Source organism: Medicago sativa, chromosome 6, assembly GCF_051527215.1.
Source record: "Medicago sativa cultivar Bolivia chromosome 6, Bolivia_mono, whole genome shotgun sequence".
In the NCBI taxonomy this organism is placed as follows: domain Eukaryota; kingdom Viridiplantae; phylum Streptophyta; class Magnoliopsida; order Fabales; family Fabaceae; genus Medicago; species Medicago sativa.
In genome coordinates this window covers 71,572,410-71,578,917 of record NC_140754.1, presented here as the reverse complement: position 1 = coordinate 71,578,917, position 6,508 = coordinate 71,572,410, and the positions used below count along the sequence as shown (strand labels likewise).

Here is a 6,508-nt window from a genome sequence, read left to right as displayed (position 1 = left end):
TCCAGTTTTCTAGAACACTTTTAACATCAGTTGGATACACACCGATGTGAATTATGACATTTTTTTTTAATTTTCTGATTACGCCAGGTACAGTACCAAATCAAATCTGGTTTTTTTTTTTTTTTTGAATTTGACAAAATCTAATAGTCACAACTGCAACCATACTTCTGAATCAAATTAAACAAAACCTTCAACGAGTCTAGGTCACCAGCAAATAGATAACAAGAAGGAACAACCACAACAAACAAGGTTCATACACAACAAAAAACAAGTCATGCTATGTCACTAAAAAGGGGGGGGGGGGGGGGGGGGGGGGGCTCTCTCTCCAAGTGCCAACAGATCTCCCAGCTAGAAATAACAGACCAACAGTACTAAATTACATTGAAGCATATCTTAGGAAATCCTAAGTTTCTTACAATTCAAGAAAGCAAGTTGCACAATCGTTTCACAAAGCATACAGCTCATCTTCTGTTAATGTTGTTGTATCATTGAATACCTACAGTTTGTACAATAGATTAAAATAAGTAAAATAACAATAAGGATATGTCTAGCTATCTTAATTTGGAAATATATATGGTTCAAACATATGGTATACCTTCATCCAAGAGGTAGTAATATTAGCAGAGACGATGTCTAGCATGTTCTTCATCACATAATATCCACAATCAGTTGTGTTAGGTTGCATCCTTGCCTACAAAGATGTATTTAAATAAAAAACATCAAATCAACATTGAAGAGATATAAAAATATTTATTCCATATTTTTCCTATAAGCAATACACGACCCAATTCCGGACAACACTACACGACCAAAACTAGACAGCACCACAAAACCACCTACTGCCCAGGCCAGCTAAAACAGCGGCCAGCAGCAGCTACTACATGTACATAATTCTGCTTAAAAACACTAAAATTGGGCGTAAAACAGCTGCTATATACACAATATTTCATTTTTTTAGCAATACAAATTTCAATTGTGTCTAGAGGAATGGTGATATTCATGAGCTAATTTTCTAACAAAAGTGATTTCGTAAATAATAGGATGCCAAATGGCTCACAAAGGGTAAAATAGAATCACTCTCATTTAGTTATGACCACTTCACTTCCCCAAATTAAAACATGACATGTCACAATTAGTAAGTAAAACAGAAGTACACATGCACAAACAACACAATTGGTCGAATTTTATGTTAATTAACATTCTTTTTGTTCCAAAAAAATAAAATGTTAATTAGCATTTTGTTACAAGTTTCTGACTATGTCTCGGTCCTAGACCCTGAAAGAGAGAAGAAGTAGTGTTTCATTTCTATTATGCTGACTCTTTGAGACCTCTTTTTTTTTTTTTTTTTTTTTTTTTTTTTTTTACGGACATTCTGTTTTCTAACATGTTCGTTATGCTTATTCATTGAGAACTCTTTTTATGGACGCTGTTTTCTAACATGTTCATATTTTTTTAAATCAGTAATTTCATCACTGTTTTTGGGCTTTTAGTCTTATCTGTTCCTGTTTTTCCTGTTACACAATTATTGATGACAAATCTAATCATCCGAGTCAATCCTGCAGTGAAATCAAGGAGAGGATAAAGAAAACCAAGGATGAAAAGAAAGCCAAGAAAGCCGAGGTAGCATCTAAGGCACAAAAGTCAGGGAAGGGAAATGTTCAGAAGGGTGCTATGCCCAAGGGTCCTAAAATGGGTGGTGGTGGCGGGAAGCATTAAGTTTTTCCATTTTTGGTTACCATTTAAATATAGTTTGAAGTACCGATATATTTTGTTTGCTTGATCAACCTTTTATGTTACTGTTTTATCAAACTTATGTTTGGAGCTTCAGAGAGAACCCAGATATTAAATGGATTTTGCTAGTTGTTTTATGTTTATTTGCACTAATGATCTCTTACGATGTTAGTTATTAATTGCATGTTTGATTATAATTTTTACTGGTCAGTACTTGGCACTTGTTAGGTATACTCTTATATTCAACTCAGAATATATTGTTTTAAGAGATGACGTCTTAATTCAGTAGTTCAACTTTCCTACTAATCCTGGTTCTTTCAAGTTCAGAATATGTTGTTTTAAGCCTGGATATTTTAAAATCAATTTTTATTGAATGTATTGTTTAGTAGTAAAATTAGCAAATCATGGTGTGCTTATATGACTAGTTAAGTTAACAATAGTAGGGAGAATAAGAAAGAGGATGTCTTTGTTATCAATTTTGATTAAGTTTTCACTACCACAAAGTCAAACACTATACTTTGAATATTGAATACATACAAAGCATAGAAAACCATAACTTCAACATCAAATATTCCTGTCTTGAACATTTATATGTTAGACCATAACCCCAACTTATGCAAACAAGCCATAAAGCATAAAAAAACATCTATAATTTAAGAATCACCTATTTTTTTCAACCAGGATTGATTTCACTATATCTAATAACACCAACACTCCAGATTGTACTTGGTCTTAATGTCTGAAATGTGTTTGTGTCTGACACGACACTGTCACTTGTGATTATATACAATCACCTTTATTTTCTTAAATCATTATCGATGTTTACATGTTATTTCCGGTGTTTGGATCAATACTTCATAGCGCACGAGCCTCGCAATAATGTTACACATAGTAATTTCCTATTCTGACACAATTCAACACAACAAATTAAAATAGAAAAACTAAACTAATTACCTTTAATAAGAAACCTCAAACAAATAACAATTACCTCAACAAATCAAATAATGATAATAATAATTATACCCACAACAATTGAGGTTCATAAACTAGCCCAACATCAACAATAACCAGTAAGTGATGTTCATAAACAAACCCTAAAAAATCACTACCTAAAAAATCACTACAAATTCATTATATAACAAGTAATCGAAATTTAAGCAATCAGACACCAAACAAAAAACAAAAACCTCAACTCGGTGAGAACTTACGGCGTACGACAAGAACAACGGCGAGCGACGACGACAATTTCAAACACAGAACACCAGTTCTGATATCTTTAAAGCTATGGGTTCACGAATTGGAGATGTGCGTGAATCACAACTTCCAACTGAGAACGAAAATGTCAAAACGAGAACTTACAGTGTTAATAGTGTTCGTGAAAGAGAACTTAGTGTCAAAACGAGTTCAAATGGTTTGAGAACTTACAGTGAATGTCGAATTGCAGAATCACGGCGGCCAATCCATTTGGAAATCGAGATTGAGGAACAGATTGGGTTCGAATTGGGTTCGTGAGGGTTTGAGAATGAGATTGAGGAGATTTAGGGTTTAAAAACGAGAACGAATTGGATTGATTTGTTGATTTGGTGAGTGAGATTTAGGGTTTGTGTATGAACTATGAACGTGAGCGATATGAACGATGTGAGAGAAAAGTTGAAACGCGTCTGAATGTGAAAGAGAAAGAAATGGGAAAGTAAGTAAAAGTGTGGTAGACTTTTCCCTTCAGGTATTATATCTGCTGATGTCAAAATTCTTTAATATTTATTTTCCCCTTCAGGTATTTCTCCACTGATGTGAAACCCTTTGGCAAAGTTCACTATAATTTCAAAAATGCCACCGCGTTGCTTTTGACATCAAGTAATTGGTCCACTGATGTGAATATCCTGATGTTAAATGTCTTTTTTCTAGTAGTGGATCTAGCTACCACAACGAATGGTATGGGTGTGACGGGAATTAAGCTTCAAATAATATATGTTGTGATGATGATGATGATGATGATAGGTACAAATAATTTTTAGTTGCGCGGAAGGCATATATATAGCAAGTGAGGTATTTAGTTTGCATGGGAAGTTTAAACATGAAACATTCAGCCTAGGGAAGCATTAAGTTAGGTAGTTGGAAAACCAAAAGACACTTAAGTTATGACATGTACATTTGGGAGGGAAATTTGAATTTGAAAAGGCATTAAAAATGAAATGTGATTAGCTTGTGGGACACACCTAGAAACCATGCTTAGGAGGGAAAACACAAAAGCTATTAGGGTTTAGCATAAGCTTGACCTAATAAGCTCTTATATGAAGTATGAAGTATGATACAAGGAATTAGAAAGAAAAACAAAACTTGCTATGGACATTTGTTCTCAATGTTGTCTTGTTTCACAACATTTTTCACATCGTCAAAGCATCAATAAAGCTTCAAAGCTGTCGATAACTAATATCATCACCAAAAGGGCGAATGAAAATCACATTTTCTAGTTGATTAAAAAATGGGTTTTGATTTTCGTTTTCTAATCTTTAATTTATATAGAAGACCCAAAAATCTTATCATAGGACTGTACTCTTCTCACATTAATAATTATTCATTCACACTTAAAATTTAACGTATCAATTCAGCGGCAAATAACTCTCACTCGTTACCAACGACACTTAACTGTTGTTGTCCCAATGACAGTTAAGTACCTCTAAGTTCTTTTATAACCCAAACAACATCCCATTTTTTCCAATTTCACACAATTCACTCTCTAAAGCTCTCTGAAATCACTCAACATCAAATCTATTCAAATTCAAATTAGCTACTCCTAATAACAAGTAAGTTTTCATAATCCATTGCAATTGACATTTTATATTTTGACAGTCTAATGCAGATCTGAATGCAACAATTTAAGATTAAACACACACACACACACACACACATATATACACTGCTTGATCTCACAAACCGAGAGTATTCCAGTTCCTTTGCACTTCCAAGAGATTTTCACTATAATCACCAAGGATTACAAATGTTCAAGTAAACAGGCAAGAGACTTTAATGCTCAAGCACACAAGCAAGAGACTTTTAATGCTCAATCACAACTGAAAGAGACTTCTCGCAATAACTTAATCAAATAAAAGATTGTTTGGTTTTACAATTGTTATACAATCAGAGGTGTAAACAATTACAAAACAGAGTAAAACTCTCAAGACTTTAGAATTTCTAAGAAGTTAACTTGGTAAGAAATTCTTAAGTATTTACGCGCTTTTGATTTAGCAGAGTAATGACACTTGTAAAAACTGCAGAGTCTTATTAGGTTCATCAAGTCTTCAACTCCTTATATAGAGAAGGATATGAGAGACGTTGGAGATTTGTCAGCACATAAATCAGAGTCTTTGAGAAGCTTAATCAAAGACGTTAGAATGTTTCTTGATTTGGTTAATGTCGTTGAAGAGACATTTGAAATTCTTTTGCTTCAAAAGGAATTATCTGTTTCATTTCATTTGTCCTTGAAGTTCTTTATTTGTTCCTACACGTGATCAGAAAAAGACAAAGTGTACTATATGAGTATGATTGGGACATCTTCAGAAGACGACAAAGTCTAACGTGTCCTTCAGAGTCATCTATCCTCTTCAGAGTATGATGACTTTCAGAGGCTAAACTTCTCCAGAGACTGATCCATAACTTCAACTTCTCTCCAAATTCCAAATTCTCTTGTATATGTTCTCTATGTACCAACACTTGATTTAATATATTGAATTTTAGTCTATGGTCGTACACACTTGAACACATATCAACATATCCAATTGTTCATTTAATACCTTGTTATCATAAAAACTTAAAAGGCATTGTAAAAAATCCATTTTGTTTCAACAATCTCCCCCTTTTTGATGATGACAGACACAAGTATTTAATGACAATTGTTGTTAATCTAATTAATGAGTTGACTACAAGGTATATGGTTTGCAAGCTCCGCCTGAGTCAGATAGTCCAGAGGGTGATGTTTGTAAGCTCCCCCTAAGTCTTTTCCATGTTAATTAAATTCATTTTAAAGAGTAATTCTAAAGAGCCTCGTTAATTAAGGTTTTAGAATCTTCAGAGCATGGTTATTAATCTTAAAGTCTGAAGACCTTCAAAGTCAGGTTTTAGAACCAGGTTTATCCAGAATCTAAGTAAAGAAAAATTAGAAAACAATTAAATTTTTAGATTCTATACATTCAGACTTAGACTTAAATACTCTCTCTCTTACTCCCTTTTGTCATCACCAAAAAATAATTTAAGAAGTAAGAAAATATATTGAGTATACATGCATAGATCAATATCAAAATGATAAAACAGAGTAATATTACAAAACTAGTTCATTGTGCAAAATACAACAAGAATTAAAAATAAGGGAATCGTAGGGTTTTTGTGTAAGCACCTACAAATGGTACCACATTCATGTAGAGATGTGTATAGAACATTGCATGCATATGAGTCTATATGAAATGCCTCATATGTGAATTACATGACTTGGTGAATTATGTGACTTGGTGAACTTTGGGAATTATGTGATTTGGTGAATGTTGCGACTATGTGAAGTTGTGTACTTGAATATGTTTGCTTGGTGATGCTTGTATACTTGAGACGATGTCGTTAATATGAGAATGATTTGATGATTCATTGATGATGATATGATTTGTGTTATGATTGAATTGAAGATAATATTCATATGATGGTAGTATTCCAGGAATGATGAGCATGTATATATGTGATATTTGAATCCTAGAATTCTATATTTGTGCTTATATATTTTATATGAATATTA

General features: G+C 33.1%; 2 long non-coding RNA genes across 2 annotated transcripts; both read right to left on the bottom strand.

Moving 5' to 3' along the window:
• Positions 1 to 322: 322 nt before the first annotated feature.
• On the bottom strand, positions 323 to 698 carry LOC146916649 (uncharacterized). Its single transcript, XR_015015197.1, has 2 exons — positions 596 to 698; positions 323 to 496 (listed from the first exon to the last, which is right to left on the bottom strand). It is a non-coding gene; the product is annotated as an uncharacterized LOC146916649 (long non-coding RNA).
• A 630-nt stretch (positions 699 to 1,328) lies between these two features.
• Positions 1,329 to 3,375, bottom strand: LOC146916648 (uncharacterized). The gene is made up of 2 exons (XR_015015196.1): positions 3,157 to 3,375; positions 1,329 to 3,058 (listed from the first exon to the last, which is right to left on the bottom strand). It is a non-coding gene; the product is annotated as an uncharacterized LOC146916648 (long non-coding RNA).
• Between the last annotated feature and the right edge of the window lie 3,133 nt (positions 3,376 to 6,508).